Genomic DNA, 13,439 nt, shown 5'->3' on the forward strand with positions numbered 1-13,439 from the left:
AAGGCGGGGGGAAAAGGTAGCATGTGACCAAGTATTTGTTAAACTGCTAAAGTTCTAAGCAGATGTAAGTTATTACATCACACCCAGAGTTCAGAAAGACAATTAGGCACCCAGGTTATACTGTACCATGGATTCAACTGTGATTAATGCATTCACTTTGGAAACTCTAGGAATTAATAACCATTTGCCATACATTCATTATGATCACATTAATCATTATAATTGATTGGTTAATTAGCTAATTATGGTTATAATATAGATGTCATAGGCATTTCCATAGGAATTCTTCGTAATTCAACATTAATTAACGCCTGACCTTATCTTGATGCTGAACAGATCATGGGAGCGACCTTTTAGCATAATTTTGATCAAAAGGGGACTTTACAGAAGAATATAATTGAAAAAAGCATCAGGATTTTCTGGACACTGGGCTTTAGTTGGAAAACATGAGAATCTTTGGAAAGCCAAAAGCTTGGAGCCCTTTTTTTTTCAAGTACTTTCAAATTTTCCTCATTCCCTATTCGGACAAGCCCCATCCATGCAGGAAACGGTCCATTGCTACTGTCCTTGCTCCTCAGAGCAAGGTTTTTCTCAACATAGGAAGGGGAGCACCTGAGAGAGAACTAGGAAACGTTTATTGAGCACTAACTACTTGCCCGCTGTTTACTGGTGACGACAGAAACACATGAAAAATGATGTCGCTTCTGTCCGCAAGAATCTTACGATTTTCTGGAAGCCTCAAGAACTACAGAAGAAATATAGGAATTCAGTAGATTGTGCCTTCAGGAATGCTTAGAAAAATAAAATCTTATCTTTTTATATTTTTATCACTTTTTTTTGTTATAGACTACAGATGTGGAAATGCTTTGGAAGGAATTTAAAGGAAATCAAGAGTCATTTTTATTTTTTCTTTTTTTTTTTTCTTTTTTTTTTTTTTTCGATGTTTATTTATTTTTGGGACAGAGAGAGACAGAGCATGAACGGGGGAGGGGCAGAGAGAGAGGGAGACACAGAATCAGAAACAGGCTCCAGGCTCTGAGCCATCAGCCCAGAGCCCGATGCGGGGCTCGAACTCACAGACCGCGAGATCGTGACCTGGCTGAAGTCGGACGCTTAACCGACTGCGCCACCCAGGCGCCCCAAGAGTCATTTTTAAATTGGAAAAAAAAGTCAGTTGTTTCCCGTGGTAAATTGGGGGAAAAATACTATACTTTTGAAACCCTCAAAACGTGTATGTTTAGCTGAATTTAAATTAATTGAAAGCTAGCGAGTAGAGCAAATAAGCCAGTTATTCATATGTTTGGGGAACCCGTCGATGGTTGTTTTATACCTCTGAGTGTATATGATCCTAAAAGAGAAATATTTTGAGAACAGAAAGTAAGTGGAAACTTTGCTATTCTGGTTTTCCTGGATGAGAAAATCACCTTAGTCGCCGTTAAACTTAAGATACATAACATTTGGAACACATTACAAAAGCCATGAAATACGATGTCATGGAAAAGATTAATGTCCAAGATTCTAACTGCTACTATGCCAAAAGATAAGTTTTCGAAATAATTTGAATGTACCCATTAGCGCAAAATATTAATTTCCTCCTAAGACAGAAAGTTCAACTATAATTATGTATAATGCATTAACAGAAGAGTTCTGTGATTTTTATCGTGGTCCAATGATTTGAGCCAAAATTTGATTTTTTTTTTTCCCCTAAAGGTGATTAAAACTACTAATACATTTGGGATTGTCAGAGTTGAATTAAAAACTTGTAAGTACAGTCATTTAGGGTGATTAAAGGATGCAGATCAAGTCAGTTGGCCTATGGAAGCTGACCACATAGAAGCGAAGGGGAAGGAACAATCATTCCCTGAGAAAGGATTCGCGTTAGCTCAGGCACTCAGAAATCAGCTGCTGAAGCAGGATCAGAAACGCGAGAGCTTTATTTGTGGTAAAAGGTGAGCAAGCTAGAGAAGGCCAAAGAGCTTTCAGATCTCTCTGCGAGCCCGACGTCTGAGAAGGACTGGAGGGAGAAAGGAAGATTCGGTCATAAAAGTCTCAGACCGCTGAGCAGTTCCAAGAAAGGTCCACCCAAGCCAGTAGATTGGAAAGACAAGAGCCCATTCCAGGACTTCCTCCACGGGGAAGCGGGGATCTTGGTCAGATGCCACGTCGTGTGGCCTGCCACGCGTTCGGATCAGGCATTCCATAGCCCCCTGCACGTTGGTGCTGATGGAAGCTCAAGGGTCAGGAGAGACAAACCCATCTATCTGTTCGCCCTTCCAACATGGAAGGGGCCACGTGAAGCCTCCTCGCTACAAAACGGCTGCTTGGTCTCTTCAAGATAGAGTGCCACACTGGGGGCTCAGTGCTGGTGGCCACAGATCCTGGCAAGTCAGATACCCAGGGAAGCAACAGCAGGAATGGCCCGTGCACCTGAAAATCCATACAAGTGGGCCTGGAGTGGCTTCCATTTCTGTCACTGTGACTGTTCTGTTTACTCATTGTATCCGTTCTGGAGTGACAGATGATGAGAGCTGGCTACCGTCCACTGTTAAGTCATTTTGTCTCCTTGGGTGTTCAGTGCCTCATCCGTGGTTGGTGCGTTCCAGGGAGACTGAGGTGCGATGCAGAAGTCCCTACCTTGTCTTCACACTCTTGTATGCCCACCCGCATGCCTCTACTCCAGACTCTTGGTCTCCAATTTTCCTGTGTCTTTCCCTCCAGGCCCCTGAGCAGGTGGCCAGGCCCCTGCCCAGGGAATCTAGAAATGCTCTCACCCTGGGCTGCTTCTCTGCCCACACAAAGTAGGTGGTAACTGTATGATGGGCTGAATTGTGTTCCTCCAAATCCACGTGTTGAAGTCATGCCCTCCAGGACCTCTTGATGCGACTATGTTTGGAGGTTAAGGTCTCTAAAGAGGTAATTAAGTTAAAATGAGGCATTTTTAGAGTAGGCCTTAGTCCGGTCTGAGCGGTGTCCTTATGAAAGGAGAAATTTTGGACACACTTGGGGAGATACCAGGGCTACAGGTCCACAAGGGAAAGACCACCAGAGGACCCAACAAGAGGGCAGCCATCTGCAAAGCCAAAGAGAGGCCTCCAAAGAGGCCAAACCCACAGACGCCTTGGTCTTCAACTTCTGGCCTTTATTTATTTATTTATTTAAAAAAAAAATTTTTTTAACGTTTATTTATTTTTGAGACAGAGAGAGAGCATGAACGGGGGAGGGGCAGAGAGAGAGGGAGACACAGAATCCAAAGCAGGCTCCGGGCTCTGAGAAATCAGCACAGAGCCCGACATGGGGCTTGAACTCACGGACCACGAGATCATGACCTGAGCCGAAGTCGGACGCTTAACCGACTGAGCCACCCAGGCGCCCCTCAACTTCTGGCCTTTAGAACTGTGAGAAAATCATTCCGGTTATTTAAGCCCACTGGTCTCCAGCATTTTGTCACGGGAGCTCTGGCACGCCAACAAGACTGCTTTGAGCTCGACTGCCGGGAGGACCTTTCCCGTCTCTACTGTCTCTGTAGGCATTGTTCCCCTGATATCTCTTCCAAATGTCTAAGTCTTTGCACTGAAAGGGTTTCCTTCCACTGAGACAACTTCCCAGGTCACCACAGGGCTCGAACGCTCGGGCCGCCAACGTGTGCTGGGGACCCTCTCTGTGCCCCCCCCGCCCCCCACCACTCCAGGGTGACGTGCGGTTTGCCAGCCGAATGGTGAGTGAGCCTGTCTCCAAGCCCATCTTGCTGCCTGGGGCCGCCCACGTGCATCCTTCTCTGAGAAAGCAGAACCTGATGTGCCCAGGATTTTGTGCGGGGAATGCCTCTGAGGTAGGATGAGGCTGGGGCACCTGGCAGGGGGGCTCAGTCAGTTAAGTGTCTGACTCGATTTTGGCTCGGGTCATGATCTCACACTTGGTGAGATCAAGCCCTGCATCGGGCTCTGCACTGACAGTGCAGAGGCTGCTTGGGATTCTCTCTCTCTCCCTCTCTCTCTGCCCCTCCCCCACTCACATGCATGCTCACTCACTCTCTCTCTCTCTCTCCCCCAAAATAAGTAAATAAACTTTTAAATAGAAGGCTTCTGGGGAAGGCGGGGGTGGGGGGAGCCCTCAGGCCTGCCGCGTGTGGCGGGAGGGGCAGGAAGGAGGCTCGGAAAGGGGACTATCGGACTGCGGAGCACTCTCAGCGGGTCTCCGCCGGGGCCAATGGCAACTTCTCGAACCCAAGGCCCCTGTTATCAAAGGGTCTGAACTTTCAGCGGTAGGGTGAAGGTCTGAAGATCTCCCAGTGACTATGGTTAATAAATCTGTGTGGTACGGTTGGAATTTGTCAAGAGAGTAGAACTTGTGTTCTCATCAAAAAAAGGAAAAATAGGGGCGCCTGGGTGGCTCAGTCAGTCGAGCGTCCGACTTCGGCTCAGGTCACGATCTCTCAGTTCATGAGTTCAAGCCCCGTGTCGGGCTCTGTGCTGACAGCTCGGAACCTGGAGCCGGCTTCGGATCCTGTGTCTCCCTATCCCTCTGCCCCTTCCCCACTCATGCTCTGTCTCTCTCTCTGTCTCTCAAAAATGAATAAACGTTAAAAGAAATTTTTTTAAATAAAGAAAAAAATAAAAGGGAGGGGGTAAATTTGCAAGGTGATGGATGCATCATTAACTCGCGGGCGGGAATCCGTTCACAACGTAGACGTAGGTCACATCATCACAAGGCACACTCTCAATATGTTATAATCTGGTGTGTCAGTTATACCTCAATAAAGCTAAAAATAGAAGAAAGAGCAAAGAAAAAAATGTTATCGATGAAAGGAATGGACCTGCCTTTGTGCCCCAAACTTGTCCTCAGTCGTCGGCATCCCGGGGGAAGGACGGCCCAGGTGTCTGCTGTGCGGACCCAGAAGGACCGCAGCTGGGGATCCACAGTCAGGTACATCCCCTGCAGCAGGGAATCTAAACTGCATTTTCACAGTCACCACAGGGCAACAGAAAGGTAGCAACAAGGTGTCCCGTCGGTGTCTGCCACTGGGAGGACACACGTGGCCCCATTATCCATACAGCATGCGTCATGACGCCTTGGTAAGCTTTAGGGCGGGGTCTTGCTTCCTGCGAGAGAGCAAAGGAGGCTTCCTTGAAATGCCTCTTCCTTTGTTCTTCCGTCAGCTATGATCAGCCGTTTGGCAGGAAGAATTGAGGGAGAGGGAGAATGAATGAGAATGAATTACTGCGCTCACTCCTAGCTCAGGGAAACGTTTTATTGGATTTGTTTCGCTTTGATGCCTATTAAGCCCATGGGGTACAGCAGGCCAGGGAGTGAACGTGAGGGGCCTGGGGAAGGGATAGAGGGTCTCCCTGTGGTTGCCCCACCACGTTTGTAATTTATTATTAACGATCTCTTCTGTGCCACGGTCTATCGGACCCTTCCAGGGGGGCAGCTCCTGGGGCCAGGACTGTGTGGTTCATCCAGGCAGATCAGATGGAACATTTTATTTACTTGCTTCTTTCCTCAAATCTGCTAGGACTCCACCTGGCTCAAGGCAGAAAAAGTTTGCTTGACCTTGCTTGAAGTGGTGAACTTAGGGGGGACCTCGGTGCTGGTCCCACTTTGCCTCCGTTATCAGCCGACAAGTTGGCAAGATCTTGGTGGAACAGTCAAATCAAAACCTCTGATGCCATGGCCTTGTCCTAAGAACCTACATAAACACTTAACAAAAAAAAAAAAAAAAAAAACAATGCCGATCGTCTATGGGGTTCCAGATGCAGCGTTTTGCTCCCGGGGGCTGCCCTTTGGCTCCAAACGTCTTTTCGGAGCGCCGACTCCTTGTGCGGTGCCGGGCACACCACGCGCTGGGGATGCAACCGGCACAGAAACGACAAGATCCCCGCTTTCGCTTTCGGGGCTGGGGAGCTAAGGGGTGTGGCATTTCGGCAACATCCAACTCCAGCTGACAGCAGTCATTGCGGACGGTGTGGAGTGCCGCGAGCAAGTGGAGAGAGAGCCCTGAGCCACTTACATTCTCCAGCGCCGTCTCTCGGGTCGTCCCTCTGCGCCGTTGCTATTCTTTCTCGGGTTGTCAGTGAGGGAGAGGACGTTCGGAGAGAGGGTTCAACGTGTCCCAGTTCCAAAAGCTCCTACAGGACAACAGGCTTTGAACGTAGGCCAGTAGCCGAGCCAGCGTGCTGACCCGAGTCCTGCCAGAGTCGTTAAAAGTCTCCGGCCGGCCCCCGGTTCCAGCAGGAGCCTCACCCCCCGGTCTCTCCCTTGCACTGAACATTCCAGCGCCATGACCTCCCTGCAGTGGCCGAAGGCGCCCCCGCGGCTCTGGCCTCTGCTGCTGAGCACCGTCTGGCTGAGAGTTTTCCAGAGTGTAGGATATTCCCACGGCGGGCCTGGGAGACGAATGCGTGCGGCTCAGGGACGCCGCTTCTGGTAGCCACGCCTCCCATAGAAAGTCATCCCCTTTCCAAGTCCTTTTCTCTTCCTCCCCTGATACTGACAAGACCGTTTAGTACTAGACACTAGACGAACGTTTTTGAACACGGAGCGCCTCCTTTAAAAAAAAAAAAAAAAAAAAAAACGATTTCAGGGGCGCCTGGGTGGCTCAGTCGGTGGAGCGTCTGACTTCAGCTCAGGTCATGATCTCGAGGTTCGTGAGCTCCAGCCCCGCGACGGGCTCTGTGCTCTCAGCCTGGAGCCTGCTTGGGATTCTGTGTCTCCCTCTTTCTCGGCCCCTCCCCCGCTCATTCTCTCTCTCTCTCTCTCTCTCTCTCTCTCTCTCTCTCTGTCAAACATAAAAAATAAAAACATTAAAACAATTTTACACATGATATATCGAGGTAAACTTGGCATACAGTTATCATAACTTTTTAAATGTTCTTACTCGTTTTAACATCTGCGTCCGTTTTCGGTTTCAATCGACTTCTCATCGTGGATCATAATTTGCTACTTGGTGATCTCTGTATGCAAGACATTGTCAATTTTCCCTTCTTGGGTGGAGGAGATTTTTATATTCCTCAAAATACCTTTAGCTTGTTTCTGGAGGCTGTTCTTTGGGAAACAGTTTAAAGAAGCCTGGAAAACAGAGCCTGGAAAACAGGCTCTAGGATATTGCTTCTAATATGTGTAAGTGGGATCAGAAAGGTACCCACTTTAAAGTAGGGCTCACCGGGGAGCCTGGGTGGCTTAGTCTGTTCAGCGTCCAACTCTTGATTTCGGCTCAGGTCATGATCTCACCGTTTGTGGGACTGAGCCCCACATCCAGCTCTGCGCTGACAGCGAGGAGCCTGCTAGGGATTCTCTCTCTCCCTTTCTGCCTCCCCCCTCATGTGCATACGGTCTCTCTCTCAAAAATAAATATTTTTTTAAAAAGTAGTGAGGCACCCGGGCGGCTCAGTTGGTTAAGTGACTGACTTCGGCTCAGCTCATGATCTCACAGTTGGAGCCTGCTTCAGGTTCTGTGTCTCCCTCTCTCTCTCTCTGCCCCTCCCTGCTCGTGCTCTGTCTCTCCCAAAGATAAACAAAAACATTAAAAAATAAATAAAAAATAAAAATCAGCGTAGGACTCATTATTCCCTACTACTGAGGTAGAAAGCTCGTGGGCTTTACCCCATGTTCCATGAGTCATGAGCTTTTCCAGGCTGGCTAGTGGTAGTAGGCACTTTTCCCAGCCTGTGTGAGCAGAGGGCGCTCTTTAACCCCTTTGTCTCACGAATGCACCAGGTCACTCCTCAGCTGAATGCTTGAGGGGGGCTAAGGGGGCTCTCTGCAGAGACCTGGGGTCCGCCCTGCGTGCAGCTCTCCCCTCGCCAGGCGTCTGTCCTGGGGATTCCAGCTGCCTTCCTCCCCTTGACTCTCACCTCCGTCTCCCCAGCTGCCAGGCTCCACCTGGATTTTTCCACCCTGCACCGCAGCCTGGTGGTTTTTATGTTCCTGGAAGTATTGTTTTCAGCTTTGTTCTCAAATGAGGTTAAATTATTTGGAAGCAGTTGGGTCCTTTGGGGTCTGTTTTTAAGATTGGTTGGGTGGGATGAGAGCAGCACTCACCGTAGGGCAGATTATTCCCCAGACAGGAAGCGGGACAATCTCAGGGCTCACCTCCGTTTTGTTTTTTTTTTTAACCACCTCTCAGGGATCATCATCCTTTGTGGCCTCTTGTCCAGATCCTGAAAACCATTACTGCATGCATTTTGTTGGTTTTTCATTTGTTTTAGTGGGACCATAAATACAATGTGTCATACTCCATCCTGCACTAAAGCAGAACTTCCCTCTCCTTACGCCCCCTTCATTGATGTACGTACGTACATCCATATGTATGTATGTCCCCTCTACGCCCAGTGCGGGGCTTGAACTCACGCTCCCGAGATCAGGAGTCGCATGCTCTTTCTACTGAGACAGCCAGGTGCTCCCCTCCCTTTTTAAACAAACATAAAGCAGACCCCCAAAGCTTTACACCGGCAAGAATATCCAGCTGGAACCCAATAACTTTGTTTTGTTTGCTTTCTATTTATTTTATGGCTAATGTACTTATAACAATCAGTCCTGCTTTTCCATTAATGGTAGCATCCAAAAGTTCCGTGGTTGGCCGAATTTGTCTAAGTTTAAAAAGCAACTCGATGTGAAGAAAACTGTAAAAAGAGACAGCAGGACACGTACAAACAGGACGAGAAATCAGATAAGCAAGTGGTGGGGTGGGGAGAATAACCGAAGTTAGGGGGCACCGAGCCCATTGGTACCCGCCTTCCAACCTGATGCCCTCCCATCTGAATTCCTCTTTCCTGGCCTTTGAGTTACTGCCTCTTGACCCACCCTGTGCTGATGTGAGAGCAAAGATTGCACTAAAGTGATATTTTCATCCTGTGTGTCAGCCTCCTGTGTTTTTCTCTAGACCCTACCCCATCCAACTTAATAGCCACAAGACACATGCAGCTACTAAGCCTTGGAAATGTGACTAATCCTAACGGAGATGGGTCAAACGTGTAGAACACACACCGGGTTTAGAAGACAGTGCAAAAAAAAAAAAAAAAAAAAACCAAAAATAATTTAGAATATCGCATCAAATAATATTTACACTGACTACGTGTTAAAAATGAGACTATTCAGAATATATTGGCTTCAGGGGTGCCTGGGTGGTTCAGTCGGCTAAGCGTCTGACTCTTGGTTTCAGCTCAGGTCGTGATCTCACGGTTCGTGAGTTCGAGCCCCGCGTCGGGCTTTGTGCTGCCAGCACGGAACCCGCGTGGGATTTTGTGTCTCCCTGTCTCTGCCCCTACCCCACTCATGCTTGCTCGCTCTCTCTCGAAAGATAAACATTTAAAAAAAGAATATATTGGCTTAAATAAGATACATCATTAAAATTAATGTCTCCTTTTTCTTTACTTCTTTATAACTGCTAGAAAATGGGACATTATCTGTGTGGCTTGTATCCTAGTTCAGTTAGACAGCCCTGCTATGGATGTGCCATCGAGCTCTGCCTCCCGGCCCCCGGCACAAAACCGGACGCAGAATAGGAGCTTAACAAACACCTGTCGGAGATTAGTGACGGAATGAACCTTGGAATGAGTGGCTGTAACTGGACTGGGGGCTCCAAGATGGAAGAAATGTTGAAGCCCAGGAGACACTTCGATTCTCACACTCATACACGGGGGAAATGAGAACACACAGCTCCCAGATATGGTGGAGAAAAAACACGAGGTAATTCACGGAGAACTCTCCACATGGTGCCCGGATCAGTGGGCGTGTTCCAGACAAGTTACACATTCTAGGACAGATGTCTTCATTTAGAGCCACACCAGGTGAAAGACCTTGGCAATCGTGTACCCAGAATTAAGAGGAAAGATTCTTTTCCCTGGGTTTTCTCCTGCTGATTACGCAAATGTGCTTCCTACTCTTCACATGGCTCATGGATAAGGACTCGGCTCCGTGGGCCACCTTCGTGCCCACCCCTTCCCCCCACTTTCTGGTGTTCTGATATCTTGCTACTTAGAAACCATGGTGTGTGTGTGCGTGCGTGCGCGTGTGTGTGTGCGTATCAGTAAAACACTTTCTTCCAGGTCTTATCTTATGGCTAAAAATAATGTACTTGTAAATTGCTTTATAAATTATTTATCACGAGGGGCTTCATCTTTGAACAAGTGCTACAGCGTGCTGTGAAGATGGGGGGCAGGGGGACTGATGGTGAAGGAAGGAGAGAAGAAGGCATTGGAATCACTTATAAATAATATATTCATTGGTCAAAGAAAGTTATCGCCTTTTATGAAGTGTTTGGAATTCGTCTTGCATACTAAGCGGGCGCCCTCTTACCGGCTCCTGAGTGGATCTGCCCCAGCCTCCTTGCTTCTCCATCTCTGAATTTGGGGACTGGGATGCCGTTTATTTATTTCCACCAAAGCCACCGCTGCCACGTCTTATCACCTGGAAACAAACAGCGAACGGGGCTGACCGGTACCTCCAGGGAAACACAAAGATGTGTTGGCAACTCCGGGGAGCGAAGTCCGTGCCCCTGAGTTGGGCTCTGCATTTGGTATTCATCGCGTAAGCGCCACGCCTAATGAAGGCATTTGGTATTCATGTGGATGTCACATGTATTTCCAGAGACGCTGGGCTCTAATTTAGCACGGGTTAATGGACACCTCTATTAAAGTGTTATCGAAAGTTTGACATTCAAATAACCCAGTTTAAAAATCAGACAAACCTAGACATTAAATCTGAAGGGGAGGAAAAGTAGAAGTCAAGTATATAAATGCCAACTTTAGAAGGAAATACTAATCCGCCCTGGAGAGGGACAAATGGTTGATCCAAGTGCTTCTTGTTCTTTTGCTTTCCCTCACCCCTCCGTGCCTAAGCCTTGGCACATTCCCTGACTTCTGCAGGCCAATGCCTCTGCCCTATGTGTAGGGGGGAGGCGAAGGGAGGGATAGGAGGAAGGGCACGGTCATAACAAATGAAAGGCGTCACTCGCCTCAGACGATCCCCACCATACAGTTGGCCTTGTAGCTCTGCTCCTTTCTGTAACTGTCTTAAGGCACCTTGGATTCTTTCACATTAGCTATAAAATGAAATTCAAGCTCAGGGAACTTAACTGATTCAAGGAGGGCCACACTTCACTGGCAAATAGTAAGATAGGATTAGAAGATTCGCTATACTTACGTTTATCTTCTCTATTCATTAACTTAACAGATATTTATTAGGCACTTACTTTGTGCCAAACTCACTTGCCTACTGGCCGATATTGGTAAACAAAACAGATTCTTTCTACGGCTCCTCTGGGAAAAAGTCCAATCATGTTCTATAAAACTAAACTTATACTTAGTCTATGGCCCAGCAAATTCACCCCTAGGTATTTACCTAAGATAAATGGATATAATAAAATGTAATAGAATACTCACGGCCTCTTAATCATAATAACCAAAGAACAAGATACATGAATGTCATAGAATGTTCATGACTGCTTCAGTAATGGCCCCAGATAGAAAATAGTCGAGGCATCCATCCACAGAAGAACACTCAGACTGTGGTATAACCATACAGGGGAATACTACTCAGCAATACAAAGAATGAACTGTTAACGTATGTCACAATTTGGAAGACTCTCAAAACGATTATGTTGAGTGAAGGAAGTCTTATAAAAAAGCGTACATGCTCTATGATTCCAGTCATGAAACTGTAGGAAAAGAAAACCCGAGCACTGTTGAGAAGGGTCAGAACAGTAGTTGTCTCAAGGGTGAATGGAATTGGGGTTTAACTGAGAAGGGGCATAAGGACATTTTTGGAGTGACATTAATGTTTTGAGTCTTGGTGGGGGTTTGATTAGACAGGTGTGTGCCTTTGCCAAACCCACCAAAACATACACTCATACTTGTCCATTTTGCTATATAAGCATCTTAGCTCAAGGGCAGGGCGCCTGGGTGGCTCAGTCCGTTAAGGGTCCAACTCTTGATCTTGGCTCAAGTCGTGATCTCACGGTTCATGAGTTCGAGCCCCACATCGGGCTCTGCATTGACAGTGCGGAGCCTGCTTGGGATTCCCTCTCTCCCGCTCTCTCTCTCTCTCTCTGCCCCTTCCCCACTCGTGCTTCTCTCTCTCAAAGTAAATAGATTAAAAAAAAAAAAGAATCGCGAATGAATATTGAACTCTTGTTCATAATAACATGTACATTGACATGCTTAGGGGTGAAGTGTACTGATGTCTTCAGCTCAGTTTGAAATACATCAAGAGATAAGAGGGATGAGGGGAGGGAGCGAGGGAAGGAGGGAGGGATACAAAGTGGGTAGATGGATAAATACGTAGCAAAATATTGCTTGTATGATCTAAAGGATGTGTACATGGAGGTTCTTTCTACAACTCTTTCACTTTTTGATACGTTTAAATTTTCTGTGATAACATGTTGAGAAAAAAGTGTTTAAAAATAAACAGACTCTTTCCTTGTATGCATGCTGCTGACACTCTAGCAGTGAAGAAAAGTAAACAAGATAAATACATAGATAAATATACAACTGCATGTTTTTGGTGAATGTTATAAGCAACAAAGATAGGCTGCAGCGTGAAGAATATATTGGGGGAACTTGTATTCACAGGTGGTCAAAGAAAACCTCTTTGGGGAAGTCATGTCTGGAAAGCAAGTTGGGAAAAGCAATGATAAAAAGTGTAGGCCTGCAGGGGGAACAGGACGGGCGGAGAGCTGGATCCAAGGCCCCAAGACAGGAGAGACCTTAGCATATGCAAAGACAAGGAGGCCAGCGTGGATGGGGCGCGGCCAATGAAGGCAAGAACCAGCCGGAAGTGAGGGAGGAAGGGAAGGCAGCACCTAGATGTTTCAGGAGTTCCCAGGCCCTGGTAAGTTTTGATCGTCTCTGGGTTAGTCAGAGCACCTCAAGGATGCCAGGCTCAAAGATGACAACAGCAATGATCACGAATATTTATTAAGTGCCTGCTATATGCCCGACACTGTGTCAAGTGCCTTCTAATTTACCTTATCTAAATTTCACATCTGTCCAAGCCATATATTTTTTTAACTTATTTTTAAATACATATTTATTTTTAAACAAATATGTAAATATGCATCACCCATGTTACGCACGAGGGAAGCGGGGTTCGGGAGAGGACAAGTGGCTCGCCTAAAGTCACCCAGCTAGTCCAAGGTGGAGCTGGGATGGGAGATTCCAGTGACAAGGGTCAGGTAGTCAGGTCACCTGAGAAATACTTGGAGGAACTGGATGTAGCCAGCAAGTAGAGAAGTCTCCTTGGAGCCACAACTGTCCTCTTAGAATCTATCAGGGGGAAGAGAGATTTTATTTGTGCCCTAGAGTCACACGGATCTGAATTAGCATCGGTGAGAGGACATTCTGAAAAAAACAAATTTGGGGCCAACGCCAGGAAACAAACAAAAAATTGTGAGGCATGGATTTGTCCGGAGATGGAAGAAGCCACATCAGGAATTATGACTCATG

This window comes from Prionailurus bengalensis, chromosome A3 (assembly GCF_016509475.1).
Source record: "Prionailurus bengalensis isolate Pbe53 chromosome A3, Fcat_Pben_1.1_paternal_pri, whole genome shotgun sequence".
NCBI lineage: Eukaryota > Metazoa > Chordata > Mammalia > Carnivora > Felidae > Prionailurus > Prionailurus bengalensis.